Source organism: Rhinatrema bivittatum, chromosome 8, assembly GCF_901001135.1.
Source record: "Rhinatrema bivittatum chromosome 8, aRhiBiv1.1, whole genome shotgun sequence".
Lineage (NCBI taxonomy): Eukaryota > Metazoa > Chordata > Amphibia > Gymnophiona > Rhinatrematidae > Rhinatrema > Rhinatrema bivittatum.
The window spans coordinates 268324097-268340871 of NC_042622.1; the positions used below are offsets into that span (position 1 = coordinate 268324097).

The following is a 16775-nucleotide window of genomic DNA, read 5'->3' on the forward strand; positions in this document are numbered from 1 at the left end:
GCAGGGAGCAGTTTGCCCAGGACCCGGTCCTCATACCGTAGACGCTGTATAAGTTCGCATCACACCACTGTCTTGACCAGCAAGCCTCTTCAGACGCAGTGCTGGGCTCGGCAGTTTTGTCACAGCAACAAGATAGTGAGACTGTCCACACCAGGGGTAGGCACAGGCACTATCCAGGACTGAAGGAGTCTGTTGCTTCGATCCCTGAGTATTCAACTGCGCGGGACCCAACCCTGAGCTGGGCACTCCCAGAAAGCATGGCTAATTCAGCCTGCTTATTGGTAGGAAAAAAGCAAGTTTGCTTACCGTAAACGGTGTTTTCCATAGATATCAGGATGAATTAGCCATGCTAACTCATCCACCTCCCTGGACAGCCTCTAAATTCTTTGCTTCGCTGGATGAACTAGATTATAGACTAAAAGAAGATGGTGCAGTGCGGGAAAGGACGCGCAGTTGCACAGAGCCAAAGCTCTGTGATCTTGGAGAAGCTCCGCCCAGGCCACCCGGAGGATGTCTCAGACAGCATGGGACATACTTGAAAAAAATCTTGTTGCCTTGTTCCACAACATTCGCTACCTTTTTCTTCCGCTTGTACCTTTGCTATCCTGACTACCTTCCCTTCTTCTCTGTTTTTCTAGATGTTCTTACAAGTCACCTTCTTTTTCTGATTCCTTGTCATTTTTGAACATTAATCTTTTTGCCCTTACCTTTTCAGCCACCTACCTGGAAAACAAAATTGGTCTCTTCTTCCTCTTACTTTTAGGTACTTTCCTAACATAAAGATTTGTTACCCTTACTATAGCCCCTTTTTAGTTTGGCCCACTGTTCTACTTTACAAAGAACCTCCCACCCTGGCAGCATCTCCCTAAGGTACTCTCCCATTTAACAAAGTTGGTACTCCTGAAGTCCACGACCCTAACCGCTGTGCTTTGGCTCTTATATTAAACCCATACCAGGTGATGATCTCTGGAGTTCAGGTGACTTCCGGTCTTAACACTAGAAGCACCTTCTCCATGTATGCACCAGCTCAAGTATTGCCCCTCACTCTTCAGTTCCAAGACCATTTGCCTGAGGAGAGCCCCCTTAAAAGGAAGTCCAGAATCTCTCTGCTTCTAACTGATTCTACAGATGCTCTAATCCACATCTGGCAGAGTAATATCTCCCACCAGCAACACCTCCTTCCCTGCAATCCTATGTATGTGTAACAACCCACTGGGGGGTGCATCATCAGCATTGCTCTGGTGACTCATTTTAGCTAGGGACAGCAGAGTTGATTACCTATAACAGATGTTGTCCGAGGCACCATGGGGAGGCACCAAGCGGGGCTAGCGACAGACTTTCTAAAAAAAGACAGCGAAAAACTGCAAAAACGAAGTTTTCCATGAGGCAAAAAGCCAAAAGCTTTAGTGCTCAATCCAACTGTGAAGCTGACAGCTCCGTGGAAAAAAGGAGACTGAACAGGGACACCACGTGGATGAGTGGTATAGGGCCTGCTGGGCCTGCTCAGTGTGCCTAGTCAAAGAAACTTTGACATAAGTTTTCCGCATCAGGTTCCATCTGATTTCACCCATGTGTGAAGACTACCATCCTGCTTGTCCTCGGAGAAAGACAGTTAGAAATTGTGGGGAGGCACCATTTGGTACAGCCCCTCCCTTTGTGGGTGCTGAAAGGATTATAAGAACATAAGAAAGTGCCATGCTGGGTCAGACCAAGGGTCTATCAAGCCCAACATCCTGTTTCCAACAGTGGCCAATCCAAGTCACAAGAACCTGGCAATTACCCAAACACTAAGAAGATCCCATGCTACTGATGCAATTAATAGCTGTGACTATTCCCTAAGTCAACTTGATTAATAGCAGTTAATGGACTTCTCCTCCAAGAACTTATCCAATCCTTTTTTGAACCCAGCTACACTAACTGCACTAACCACATCCTCTGGCAACAAATTCCAGAGCTTAATTGTGCGTTGAGTGAAAAAGAATTTTCTCTGATTAGTCTTAAATGTGCTACTTGCTAACTTCATGGAATGCCTCCTAGTCCTTCTATTATTCGAAAGTGTAAACAACCGATTCACATCTACTCGTTCAAGACCCCTCATGATCTTAAAGACCTCTATCAAATCCCCCCTCAGCCGTCTCTTCTCCAAGCTGAACAGTCCTAACCTCTTTAGTCTTTCTTCATAGGGGAGCTGTTCCATCCCTTTTTATCATTTTGGTCGCCCTTCTCTGTACCTTCTCCATCACAACTATATCTTTTTTGAGACGCGGCGACCAGAATTGTACACAGTAAAAGCAGCTCTCTACTGAGAGACTGCAGGCAGTGCAGTTTTGGTTTTGAGTTTAGAGGAGGTGTTGGAGTTTTTGGCCTTTGTTGGATTTTAGGGCCTACCTTTGGACTTGGGTACCATCTGCCTGCAGTTCCTGGGCAAGGTCGAGGAAGCTGCCTCTGCAGGGTGAGTATGTTTGGGGATTTTTTCCATTTTTCTTGGTAAGGAGCGCACGAGAGCCCTGGGTGTTGCTTGGGGAGAAGTCATAGGGAAACCTCTCCCTTGGGGACCAGAAGAGGAAAGATCTGCCCCTCTGCAACCTCCTGGAGGTCAGGGGAATGGTGTTTGTATTGCGACTGTCGCTGCCTGACGTCTCCACTCTGCCCACCTTACCACATTGGCGACGCCCTCCGGGGTTGATGGAAGGCTGGCTGCCCTCTGTCCAGCGTCGCCGGACAGAGGACGGCTGAATGACTGTTGTACCACTGGCGGCTCCAATCCGCTTTTCCGGAGAAATCCAGAAGACCCAGGGCTTTTTGAACCAGTGCTGCATGCACTTTGCCTTACAGCCGCCTCTATTTCCTACAGCACTCTCTTCAAGACTACCTACATCCTTTCATACCTGGATGGTAGGGCCCTGTCTTGGGCATCCACCTTGTGGAAACGCTAGGACTCTATTTTGCAGGACATAGAAGGATTTATAGACTTGTTTAAATCCATTTTGATGACCCTGCTCGAACTTCTGTATACAGTTCTGCTTTAGTGGATTTGAAGCAAGGCAACAGATCATTGGCTGAATTCGCCATAAATTTCAAAACTCTTGCGGCAGAACTTCGCTGGGACCCCAAATGTCTCAAGACTCTCTTTTGCAGAGGCCTGGATAACCGTTTGAAGGACGAGCTGGCCGCTCGCCAAACACTTGACTCGCTGGACGAATTAATAGCCTTGGCCACTCGGATTGATCACAGACTCCGGGACAAGGTGAAGGGACTCCAGCCTAAGGTGTTACCTGGGTTGAAACAGGCTAGTGCTATACCTGCACTTTGGATGGTTCCAGTAACCCCTGCTGCTGATAAAGATGAACCAATGCAACTTGGTCATGGATGCTTGACTTCCAAGGAGAGAAGATTTTGGAAGAAGCGCGGCCTTTGCATGTACTGTGGTCAGCCCGGCCACGATGTCTCTACATGCTCCACTCGTTCGAAAGCACGGATGGCCAAAGTCCTACAGGACTATTCTTAGACCTTACTGCGCCCTCTCTTACGCTCTCTCTCCCAGTCTCCTTGACCTACGGACCGATCACGGTTCAGACTCCTGCCCTGGTGGACTCAGGGGCAGGAGGCAACTTCATTCTCAGACATCTAGTGGAAGACCTGAGGAGTCCCCTCATCAAATTAGAAGATCCACTATTGTGTTACAACTTGAAGTGGGCTTTGGACGTTCCCCAACTTCGCCACTTCCACTAAAGATCTCAGTGACGTCCCCAGCAGCTCATCCATTGCTGCTGATATATACAACATACTCAGCGAACTTTCTTCCAAGACAAAAGATCCACCTGTCATCTATGCAGAAGACGACTTAGTACAAAATCGAAGAGATTCTGAATATTCATAAAGAGGCAAGACTTTTGAATACCTTCTAATGAGGGAAGGTTCAGGCCCCGAAGAAGACTCTTGGGAGCCTCAGACCAATATCTTGGAATGAGATGCTTCGTCAGTTCCATCTCGCGCATCCTTCAAAACCTAAACCTGGTATCCGAAGAGGAAATCACACCTTGAAGGGTGGTACTGTTGTGACAGTCACTGCCCGATGTCTCCACTCCACCCACCTTACCGCATTGGCAACTCCCTCCAGGGTTGATGGAAGGCTGACTGCTGCAGCATCTTCGGCCGTCCTCCGTCCAGCATCCCCAGACCAGCCCAACGCTGCAATCTGTCATGTTGACCTGATGCCTAGGGGCGCACGCGCGGCCCCGCCTCAAGTACCAGAAGTGGCGCGAACCTCAGGGGTGTCCCCCTGAGATGATGTCATCCGCTTCCGATATTTAAAGGTCTCTGAATTGCTAACAACTGGAGTTAGCAAGGATAAGGATTCGTTCTATCTAAGCTACTCTGCCTCCTCGGACTAACCAGGGGTACCCTCTCCTTGGGGGCCTTGTTCTCTCTTACTTTGTAGATTGCAGTCTGGAACTGGTACTCGCTCCTCGAGGGCCCTCGTTCCCGGACTTCTTCGAATTCACTTCTGCCTGGAAGTCATCGCTGTCTACTACATCTGTGAATTACCTTCGCGCTCTCAGAGCTTTCCCTGGAACCAGGTACTCGCTCCTTGAGGGCCTACTTCATTCCAGCTCCTGGGCTTCTATGAGACATTGTGTGAGTGTTACCATCAGATTCTGGCCATGAACCCTGCATATCCTAATTACTCACTATATTTCAGTTTCTCTACAGCTCAGCCTCCAGGGATCGCTGTTCCAGTATCTGAGGGACTATAGCCCAGCCGGGCATTCCAGCTCACTACTGCCACCTCTGGTGGTTCAGTATACTGTCTAATAAAAGAACTAGTGTGTGTCTGCCTCCATACTCTGAGCCTGACCGGTGGTCCCTCTCGGGATCTTCCCCCGGGGGCGTGGTCATCTGCCACCTGTCCAAGGATCCACCCACAACTCTCCTAAATACAGTTTGGTATCAGTTTTTTGGGGGGGGGGGGAGATCTTTTTGTTAGAAGAACCAGGAGGAAGATATTTTGCAGCCCCTTCCTTCGCTTGGAGAGAGAATCCTTCAAGAGCTGTGCTTGCCAGAGGGGATCCCACCCATCGTGGGATTCGAGGGCAATAAGAGAGAGATAGCAAGAGACGCACTGCAGAAGGGAACTGTGAGTCAATACCAGACTGAAAACTATTGAGGACATCCATTTGACGTCTTCACCCCTGGGGTGAGAGGAAATCGAGACTCTCTGCGTAGAGGCTGTGTTTTACCCTTATTGCCAGCCTGGAGGGGGCTTTCCTGCCCAAACAAGGACACCCTGCCCACCTGGGAGCCTCATCAACCCTGCTCGATAGTAAGAAGCCTTTGCACAGTCAGAGGAAAAACAATTAGAAAGATCAGCTGCGGTGCAAAGGTCTGGGTTTGAACTGTGCTGTTCATCTTCCAGAACATATTTTATTTGGACACTCAACAGAGTCTCCGGATGGTTTTTTTTTTTTGGGGGGGGGGGGTTGGGAGGGGAAAGTATTGCAAAGGCATCCCTGTCAATCCGGGCCCTGAAGGCGGGGGCTTCCGTTCCCCCACCAAGAAAGGATTCAGGCCCCCGAGGGAAGAGACTGAGCAAGAGTTAGCCTCTGTAATCCAGTCCATCGGTATCAAGCAGTACCGGGAGATGGGGGGTCACTACATACGCCTTTGACTAGACTGCCTGTGTCCTAGGTCTGTCGGTCACTCCGTGGTAAACGGAAGCGCTAATACTCATTTCCAAGGCACCCAACCACCCCACTGCCTCCTTTCTCCATTCCTGCTGCATTTCTGGTGCTTTACTATTACTTTTATATACAATGTGCTACTCCCTCCCCTCTCCATCCTGCTAAGGGGGGGGGGATAATGTGGTGGAGCCGTAGCGCAGTTACGGGGCTCGCTGAACCATGCTCCCGTGGCAGCCACGATCTTCAGTGCTTGCAAGTCTGGCATTTTATGACCCAGCTTAGGCGCGTTTCTTCTAACCTTGCCTGAGCCACCCGTCTCGCCTCTTCGGTAAACGGCACACCACCAAAACGAGGGAGGCCGTTGCCCGCACATCTGCCCTGCCTAGGTCCCACGACCAGCGAGCTGCAGGCCTGGACCCACCCCAGCTGGTTTACGGGGAGTTTAACCTGCCATGCAGAGACAGACTCCGCAGAGCTGCAAGAGGGGAGGGAGCAGTCGGCACTTTCTGGAGCTCTTTCAGTATTCTGGGGTACACTTGTATTCCCACAGGTCTCACCGCCTTATCTAATCTCACGTATGTAAGTACTGTACGTCCTTCCTTTGTAAAGGAGTTTGTGGTCCTTTCACAGCCATGTTATGCCTCTGCATCCTGCCTCTGGGAATACCGAGCGACTGTCTTCTGCCTGCCCGTCCCGCTTGCTCACTAAACCCCACTTTCTCCTATTCATTTTACCATTCCCCGTTGGATGCATGTCTTTTCCTTACATGTCTAAAGGTTTTACTTCCTCCATTTCATTGGTCGGACAATTCAAATCAAACCTTTATTTGTCCATGTATCTTCAAAGTCGTTCAAGGCGAGCTACGAGCGTTGCTCACCCTACCCCACACGTTCCTCTCTGCTGGGCCTCTGCTCATCTTAACTGCTGTTTATCAGCCCCCCTCACCCCATGCAGACGTTTTCCTAATCATTCTGCTTCCCCTTCACCTCATCCTGATTTATTTTCTACATTTTGAGTCCTAGCTCTTTTTCCTCACCATTTCTGGTTGCTCTGTATTGCTTTTTCTGTTTCCCTCTTTGCCCTTGCTGACTTGTCTTACCGGGAAGATGCGTTGCCTTTTTAATACTCCCTTTTTATTGCTGCTGACAGCTCCCCTGCACCCTACAGCTCGCTCTCTCGCTCTCACTCACACACAATTTCTCAGCCATGCCGGAGCCTTTATCTTGCCTCCCTTTCTTCGGCCGCTGGCGGGATGAGCTCCGCTGGCGTCTCCCAGGAGCCCCCTCTTTAGCTTCTGGTAGGGATGGGCTTTGCCAGGTCCTCTTTCTCTCTTTCCTTGTTTTGGCTGCAGCTGCCCTGCCAGGCCTCTCTCCCTCTCTCCTACCACTGCTGCCGTAACACTTGTCCCCCCCACCCTCCGATGTGCCATCCTGTGCAACTGCACGGTTAGTACACCTGGTAGTGTCGGGCCTGAGAGAGCCTAGACTGGACACGAAGCAGAGGGAGATAAAGTAATGTGTCCGAGGTCACATAGAGAATTGGTGCGAGGATTCAGAGATCCATTCCTGGGGTTCTGCTGCCTCGTGCACTACTTCTGTGGCATGGCTGTAGCTCCTTTCTTCCATCAGGAAGGTTCAGGATTCACAAACATCCCCTTAAAAAAAAATCATAAAAGAGTGACACCAGCCTGATTCTCAAAAACAAAACTCTTCACTGAGTTGCATCACCATATTCATTGCAGCAACGCTTTTCTGTTTCCTGGGGAGCTATATTACTGCATCCTTAGGGTGCCACAGTACTACATCACCCGAGAGCTATTCCACCCTTCATAACTGATCAGCCACCCCAAATCAAATTAAAGGATCAAAGGAACATTACGTCGGAAATCCCAACTATTGAACAGTAATATATTTACAATGGCACGAGTAACCCTAGAGTGAAAGATTCAGAACAATTAAGAACATAAGAAATGTTCTTATGTTCGGTCCCGGACTCCTTAAAAATTGCTTCACTTAAACCCTTACTTAAAAAACCCAACCTGGACCCAGCCAACCCTGCAAACTTCCGCCCCATTGCAAACCTACCTTTTATAGCCAAGCTAATGGAAAAGCTGGTCAACATCCGACTCACAGACTACCTTGACTCCCACAATATTCTCTACCCCTCTCAATTCGGATTCAGGAAACGCCTAAACACAGAATCCCTCCTTCTTTCTCTAACGGACAACATCCTGATGGGCCTTGACAAGGGACAATCTTACCTGCTAGCCCTTCTCGACATCTCTGCCGCGTTCGACACGGTAAACCACACTATCCTCTTAAACCGTTTAATGGAAATAGGCATATCCGGCTCTGCACTGCTCTGGTTCACATCCTTTCTGAACAACAGACACTACAAAGTCAAAATAAATGACAAAGAATCTCACTCCATTCCATCAAACCAAGGCGTACCTCAGGGTTCGTCACTTTCCCCTACCCTGTTCAATATATATCTACTCCCTTTATGCCAGCTACTCAATAGTCTCAATCTCACCCACTTTATATACGCGGACGATGTACAAATCATAATCCCCATCTCGGACCCCATCTCTACTCTAAATTTCTGGAACAACTGCTTACACGCCATCAACCTTCTGCTCTCTAGTCTCAACCTGGTCCTAAATACTTCCAAAACGGAACTACTGGTTATCTCCCCTAGTGACAACAACCCCCTCGCAAATAATGCTAGCATCCCATTAGCAAACCAGGTCAGAGATCTTGGGGCCACCCTTGACTCTAGAATGAATTTCAAAAAATTCATTAACGCCACAACCAAAGAATGCTTCTTCAAGCTACAGGTCCTGAAGCAACTTAGACCGCTCTTACACTTCAAGGATTTCCGTTCGGTGCTTCAAGCCATACTGTTTTCAAAGATCGACTATTGTAACGCTCTATTACTTGGTCTCCCCGCTTCGTCCACCAAACCTCTTCAGATGCTGCAAAACGCAGCGGCTAGGATCCTTACAAACACTCGTCGCAAGGACCATATCACACCAATCCTAAAAATCCTACACTGGCTGCCCATCCAATATAGAATACTTTTCAAGGCTCTCACCATCATCTACAAATCCGTCTACCAGCAATCCACTCTCCAACTCACCTTCCCACTCGAATTACATACTTCCGCAAGACCGATCAGAACTGCCTACAAAGGTTCGCTCAAGGCCCCCCCCCAACAAATCATCGGTCCACAACTCTATTCACAAGCGTGCTCTTTCAACAGCAGGTCCACTACATTGGAATTCACTTCCCCAAGACTTACGCCAAGAACAATGCCATTCAACATTCAGAAAGAAATTGAAAACCTGGCTGTTCGCAGAAGCCTACCGCTGAAGGATCTCCTCAACCATCACTGACTCTCATTCTCCCACCCCTCCCTAATCCCTACCCCCCCTCTTTTCCCTCTCCCCTTCCCCCCCACCCAACCTCACCCTTTCCTTCTCCCACTGGACATACCATGCTAATAACTGCCTAGGATAAATCTATGTTTACGTATCTTATAGTTTTTGTTGATTATATATTTATCTCTCTCTAATTGTTTCTTAGTTTAAATTCTGTACTGTCTTCCATTGCCCAGGTTTTACGCTCCCTGTTTAATGTAACTTTACTTTCTACCTTGATGTTAATTGGTTTCCCCTCAGTTACATTGTAAACCGGTACGATAAGACCTAATCTTGAGCATCGGTATAGTAAAAGAAATTAAATAAATAAATAAAATAAATATGTCATACTGGGTCAGACCAAGGGTCCGTCGAGCCCAGTATTTTGTCTCCAGCAGTGGCCAATCCAAGTCACAAGTACCTGGCAAGCACCCAAACATTAACAGATCCCATGCTACTAACTGTAGCAACAAGCAGTGGCTATTCCCTATTGATTAACAGCAGTTTATGAACTTCTCCTCTAGGAACGTATCCAAACCTTTTTTTTTAAACCCAGCTACACGAACTGCCTTAACCACATCCTCTGGCAACAAATTCCAGAGCTTAATTGTGCATTGAGAGAAAAAGATTTTTCTCCAATTTGTTTTAAATGTGCTACTTGCTTACTTCATGGAGTGCCCCCTAGTCATGGTATTATCTGAAAGAGTAAATAACTGATTCACATTTACCTGTTCAAGTTCTTTCATGATTTTATAGACCTCTATCATATCCCCGCCTCAGCCGTCTCTTCTCCAAGCTGAACAGCCCTAACCTCTTTAGTCTTTCCTCATAGGGGAGCCATTCCATGCCCCTTATCATTTTGGTCGTGCTTCTCAGAACTTTCTCCAGTGCAACTATATCTATTTTGAGATGCGGTGACCAGAATTGTACACAGTATTCAAGGTGTGGTCTCACCATGGAGCGATACAGAGGCATTATGACATTTTCCGTTTTATTCACCATTCCCTTCCTAATAATTCCCAACATTCTGTTTGCTTTTTTGACTGCTGCAGCACATGAGCTGACGATTTCAATGTGTTATCCACTATGATGCCTAGATCTTTTTCCTGGATGGTAGCTCCTAATATGGAACCTAACATCATGTAATTACAGCAAGGGTTATTTTTCCCTATATGCAACACCTTGCACTTGTCCACATTAAATTTCATCTGCCATTTGGACGCCCAATCTTCCAGTCTTGCAAGGTTCTCCAGCATTGTATTACAATCCGCTTGAGAATTAACTACTCTGCATAATTTTGTGTCATCTGCAAATTTGATTACCTCACTTGTTGTATTCCTTTCCAGATCATTTATAAATATATTGAAAAGCACGAGTCCCAGTACAGATCCCTGAGGCACTCCACTGCCCACCTCCCTCCACTGAGAAAATTGTCCATTTAATCCTACTCTCTGTTTCCTGTCTTTTAGCCAGTTTGTAATCCACGAAAGATCGCAACCTATCCCAGGACTTTTTAGTTTTCTTAGAAGCCTCTCATCAGGGATTTTGTCAACATAGCAGTGACAGAGTTCAGATCAAAATCATTACTGAGTAAAAAAGGTCAAAAAACAGATCAGTGGAAAGCAGTTTGCTACTGATAAGTGATAGTGAGTTATTAAGAAGGTGAACTGTGTACCTTATACTTACTTGCATGATTTATTGAGGGGTCTTGGTCTGTGGTACCCTGCTGGTCTATAGGGTACCAGCTATTATTGTTTGACTCTTGAGCCTATTGGGCATAGAGCCAAGTCTTCAGTTCAGAAGATTCACTGCTGCATCATCAGGCAGCTGCAATATTGCATCACTTGGGAGTACTGCCTTACTGTGCTATCTGGGAAGTTGCAGTACTGCATTATTGTAATGCTGCATCATCACTGGAGGGGCCACATCACTGTATTCTCTGGGAGCCTCTTCACTGCACTGCTGGAGGGGCTGCATTATTGCATTCTCTGAAAGTTGCATTATTGCATTTCCAAAAAGCTGTTTTACCGCATCACTGCACAGTTGTACTAAATTCTCAATCACAGCAATGCTGCATGGTGTGCATGCAGACGGTAGCAATGTTGCTCTGGCACTACAGGTTTCCAGTTCATCGTCTCCTTTGCTAGGGGGCCTTTTCGGGGAAAGAAGAGGGTCTCCCTCATAACGGCTTCTCAGCGAGCTCTGGTGGAGCAGGTGACAGGAACAAGGTGTGAAACGGCACAGATCAGGTAAAAGTCATGGGAGGAGAGGTGTCACACTAGGCACCTGTGGTCAGATCTGAAAGGAGTTTAGAAAGCAAACGGGCAGACGTCAAGTTAACCAAACACTGCAAAATCCAAGAGCCTGAACGGCAGGACCCTGTGACAACAGCTTTGGTTGCCTCTCTGGCCAGTAAACCTCCAGCCACCTCCGCTAATGATGATGTAATGGAAAGCAGATGCCTGTGGTTGGCCCTGCAGGGCTTCCGGCCCTCAGGCAGGCTCACGACCACACTGGCTGGGGCTGCTCATCCCCATCTCCGATCAGACTGACTGCTCAGTGCTCTGCAGGCTTCTGCCGGCTTCCTTTTCACTGAATCTTTTATTCAGCAGGCTCAAAAGTCAGTTTTACAGGACAAATATTTAAGAGTTAACAGGACCTGAGCTATACACCAGGACAGAAGGTGAGGATACAGAAAACAAAAGACAAAAAAATTGCAGGAAACAACTAGAGATAGAAAGGAAGAGAGAGTACTCATAACAAAAAATGTTAAACTTGTGTCATCTCAGTGACAGTGACACAGACGTCCTCCCCTACTGTGCATTTTATGCAGTAACCCAGGATCCTGCAAAAAAATACACTCGGCACCTATGCAGCAAACCTACCATGTCATGACACTAACAGCAGCAACCCTACCCTCTCTGTAAGGGCAGCGCTGCAAAAATTACACCAGGACCTACAACACCAGTACACCTCCTCTTGGGAAAACAGAACAAGCTGGCTCTGTGGCAGATCCCTAAACAGAAACCATTTGCTAGCAGAATACCTCACCTCGGGTGTCACACACACACACACAGAACAGTCGGACCCTCGGCAAATTACACAATAAGGCACCGCTACAAATCAAAACTAGAATCCCGCAAGAAGCCAGAGTCTGCATGAAGTGCAACACTGGAGAAAAAAGAAACCATACTGGGCAAATTACAAAGTCAGAAGAAAAGCATATTTTGCAAAGCTGACAGAGAGAATAAATTATTTTCCCCACAAACAAATGAGCAGGGAAAACTCTTATAATCTTGCAGCAGCCCTGGCAGCAAAATGCATTCTGCCAGAAACACATCTGACCAGAGACCATACTGAACATCCCCAAAACTCGCAACCCATCCTTGTTGTTTCTCTTCTGCATTTTACCATTCTTTCCTTTGTATCGCTTACTGGCATCGTCTGAGCAAAATGCCAGGCGCAGAAAGGTTCTTGAATCTGAATCTGTGAGAACCAGGAGGGAGGAATACAAGAAAGGCCTAAAATTGTGTGCATAGGAGATAAAGTTTTAATCTTATAATCTTTTGGTGAACAGCTCAGACTGAAAGCTTTCACACTTCCTGTTAAGCAGTTTCACAAGGAAGGTCATGACTAGAATATTAAACATCACATTGTGCAGCATTAATTAGAAGAAAACAACGCTGGAGTTGCCTGGGCCCAGGGAAGTTTTAAAATGCCAGTCAGGTAGCAGAGGAATCCTTACAAGGCAATGCTATCCCCTCCCCATACATACCAAAAACACAATGTAACCCTTTCACATCACAAACGCTACAAACTTCTGGAGAGAGAAAAGTAACACAAATTACAAAGAGGATGCACACTGTGACACCATCGTGGCACTGATAGGGAGATCTCTGCACCTCATCATATAATAACACAGGTCACAGAGGGGGGAGAGTACGTACACTAACACTGCGATCACTGCACCTGGTTATCACTAACACAAGTCACTGATTGATATAGAGATCTCTGCACCTTATCATATAATAACACAGGTCACAGAGGGGGGAGAGTACATGCACTAGCACTGCGATCACTGCACCTGGTTATCACTAACACAAGTCACTGATTGATATAGAGATCTCTGCACCTTATCATATGATAACACAGGTCACAGAGGGGGGAGAGTACGTGCACTAACACTGCGATCACTGCACCTGGTTATCACTAACACAAGTCACTGATTGATATAGAGATCTCTGCACCTTATCATATAATAACACAGGTCACAGAGGGGGGAGAGTACGTGCACTAGCACTGCGATCACTGCACCTGGTTATCACTAACACAAGTCACTGATTGATATGGAGATCTTTGCACCTTATCATATAATAACACAGGTCACAGAGGGGGGAGAGTACGTGCACTAGCACTGCGATCACTGCACCTGGTTATCACTAACACAAGTCACTGATTGATATGGAGATCTCTGCACCTTATCATATAATAACACAGGTCACAGGGGGGGGAGAGTACGTGCACTAACACTGCGATCACTGCACCTGGATATCACTAACACAAGTCACTGATTGATATGGAGATCTCTGCACCTTATCATATAATAACGCAGGTCACAGAGGGGGGAGAGTATGTGCACTAACACTGCGATCACTGCACCTGGTTATCACTAACACAAGTCACAGACTGGAGAGTAAGTGCTCCAGTGTATTGCTGTGCTAGATAGTTATCACTGCCTCTTATTCCCAATAACACAACTCACAGATGGAGAGTGAAGATGCATGGTAACACTGTCATTGCACTAAAGTTGTGGTCACTGCATTTTATTTCGACTAATATCACGTCATAGATGGAAAATGCACACTATAAGTACACTAACATGAAGATCACTGCACCCTCATCACTAATACCACAATTCACAAATGGAGAGTGAGTGTGCACATTATCACTGCATCTCAATATCACTAATAGCACAAATCACAGCTGAAGAGCATACTGTACTTTATTTATATATTTCAAGCATTTATAGGCCACCTAATAGCCAAGATCCTAAGCAGCGTACAAGTAAAATATACATAAACATACAAAAATAAATTATCATCAACATCCGAACAACCTGACTCCTCATTAAATTCAGGACAGTCAGCAACTGGAGTCCACACTCAGCAAAATGCCTGCTAACACAAGACCATCTTCAACATCACCTTCAAAGTCTTAAAATCATTGCACAAATGAAGGCCTTCAGGAAAACAGTTCCAAATGATAGGGGCTGCAACTGAAAATGCTCTCTCTCTCCTCTCTGCAAGGCAAGCCATCTGCACACGGTAACTGCACTAACACAGAGATCACTGTACCTATCACTACTAACACAAGTGTGCACTGTAATGCTGTCACTGTACTAACACCGTAATAATCACTGCATCTCTTATTATCATTAATAACACAAGTTACATACAGAGGGTGAGTGTGCACTGCAACACTGTCACTGTATGAACAGGCTGTGCACTGCAACACTGTATGAACAGGCTGTGCACTGCATCTTATTATCATTAATAAGAGGAGTCACAGGCAGAGTGCATGCACCCCCTGCACTAACAAAGGGCTCACTGCACCTATCACTACTAACACAAATCACAGATGGAGGGTGAGTGTGCACTGTAATGCTGTCACTGTACTAACACAGTAATAATCACTGCATCTCTTATCTCTAATAACACAAGTTACATACAGAGAGTGATTGTGCACTGCAACACTGTCACTGTATGAACAGGCTGTGCACTGCATCTTATTATCATTAATAACACAAGTTACATAGAGTGTGCACTGCAACACTGTATGAACAGGCTGTGCACTGCATCTTATTATCATTAATAAGAGGAGTCACAGGCAGAGTGCCTGCACCCCCTGCACTAACACAGGGCTCACTGCACCTATCACTACTAACACAAATCACAGACGGAGGGTGAGTGTGCACTGTAATGCTGTCACTGTACTAACACCGTAATAATCACTGCATCTCATATTATCACCAATAACACAAGTTACATACAGAGGGTGAGCGTGCACTGCAACACGGTCACTGTACGAACAGGCTGTGCACTGCATCTGATTATCATTAATAAGAGCAGTCACAGGCAGCGCGCTCACTGCATCTCATTAGCACTCATGACAGGGAAGCCTTCCTATTTATCACCCCTGGCAGTCGGAAGCAAACCGTCCCTGCAGCCGTTTAGGCCTCACCGGAGGAAGCTGCTCTCGCTGGGCACGGACTGGAAACCAGGGCCGCAGCCTCCCGCCTTCCTCATTTGGAAAAGCTGGAAGGGTCCGCGAGCCCGAAAACCGGGGGCACCTGCCCGAGGCGGCGGGAAGTGAGCGGGACCCCTCCCCCCCCTCCGGCCAGGACTGCACCGCGGGGAGGCTCCGGCCGCTCACCCCCGTCGGATGGGGGGGGGGAGGGAGGGAGAAACGGGAGCAGGGCATCGGGGGGGGGGGGGGGAGAGAGGACGCGGGGTCTCGCAGGCGAGAGAGCGGGATAACGGGATACCCAGGGGAGGCGGTAAAGCGGGCTGCCCGCGCTGTTCCCGGGGGGGGGGGGGGCAGAGATGGGCTCACCTGAAACGTGCACCCCCGAGCGCCCGACACCCGAGTCCGAGGCAGTGCGGAGAGAAAGAAGGAGGGAGGGAGGGAGGAGGGTCGAGGGGGAGGATGGAGCGGAGGTCGGAACAAGGGGCTGGGAGGAGCTAAGACGGGGGCGGGGCGGGGGGGAGGGGTCCTGGCGCTTTTTTTCTGGCCTGAAGCTTTCGAAAATCAAGGAAATTGCGCGCGTGATCCTGGGGGAGAGGGAGCAGAGGGGGGTGAGGAGCGGCCCCAGGTTTTCATGAAAGAACAAGCACTAGTTACCCCCCCCCCCCAAAAAAAAAAACCCCCAAAAAACCAAGCCCAAAGCACATGAGATTAAAACTACTTTTATTAGCAGGCATTTATACACAGAAAAAACACTTACAAAATACTTCTGCGAGCGTAATGGAATAGTATTCAGCCCCCTAAAATGTCCCTCAGCTTGTTGTGGATTACCTGACATTACACAGATTGCTCCTGTCAGTACACACTAAGGGGTAGATTTTAAAAAGCATTTACTCCAGCAAAACTGGTTTTTGCTCGAGTAAATGCACTTTACTCATGTAAGTGGGCTTTTCAAAATTGCTACAATATATGCCATTGAATGACCCTTAGAATACATTTTTTTTTAAATTTTCTCTTTATTCATTTTCAATAATATGCAAAGCATCCACTTTGCTAGGAAATATGGTACAACAAATCTGAAATGCTCATAATAATCATTACATAATGAAAGAAAACCAAACTGCGCAGAAATATTTCCTGCCATTGTCTATCCATTAGACCCCTAAAATAGGAGGGGGTGCTGTACATGCACAATTAAGGAGATTTATGTAGGAAATAACTATAAGAAAGAAAAGGCCACTTTTTTACTTCTTGCTGCAGGGACCTTTTTAAGCTTCAAGAAAGCTCTTTAGCTGCTCAGGTTGAAAAAATATATAACTATGGTTGTTATACTTTATAACACATTTGCATGGGAAACGTTAAAATAAAAGGATGCCCCCACTGCCAATGTCTCCTTGTCTTAAAGCCAGAAAACTCTTTCTTTTTCAGCTGTG

General features: G+C 47.1%; 1 protein-coding gene across 3 annotated transcripts in view; it reads right to left on the reverse strand.

The window, feature by feature from the left end:
* The window catches only part of CERS4 (ceramide synthase 4), a 183451-nt gene that overhangs the window by 160058 nt on the left and 6618 nt on the right, over nt 1–16775 (reverse strand). For 2 of the 3 annotated variants that reach the window (XM_029610801.1, XM_029610799.1), the window contains exon 1: nt 15712–15822. The exons of the other annotated variant lie outside the window; for it this stretch is intronic. The gene's annotated coding sequence lies outside the window, so the exon portion shown is untranslated. Of the gene's footprint in view, nt 1–15711; nt 15823–16775 lie in introns of those variants that run through there. 3 annotated transcript variants of the gene reach the window in all.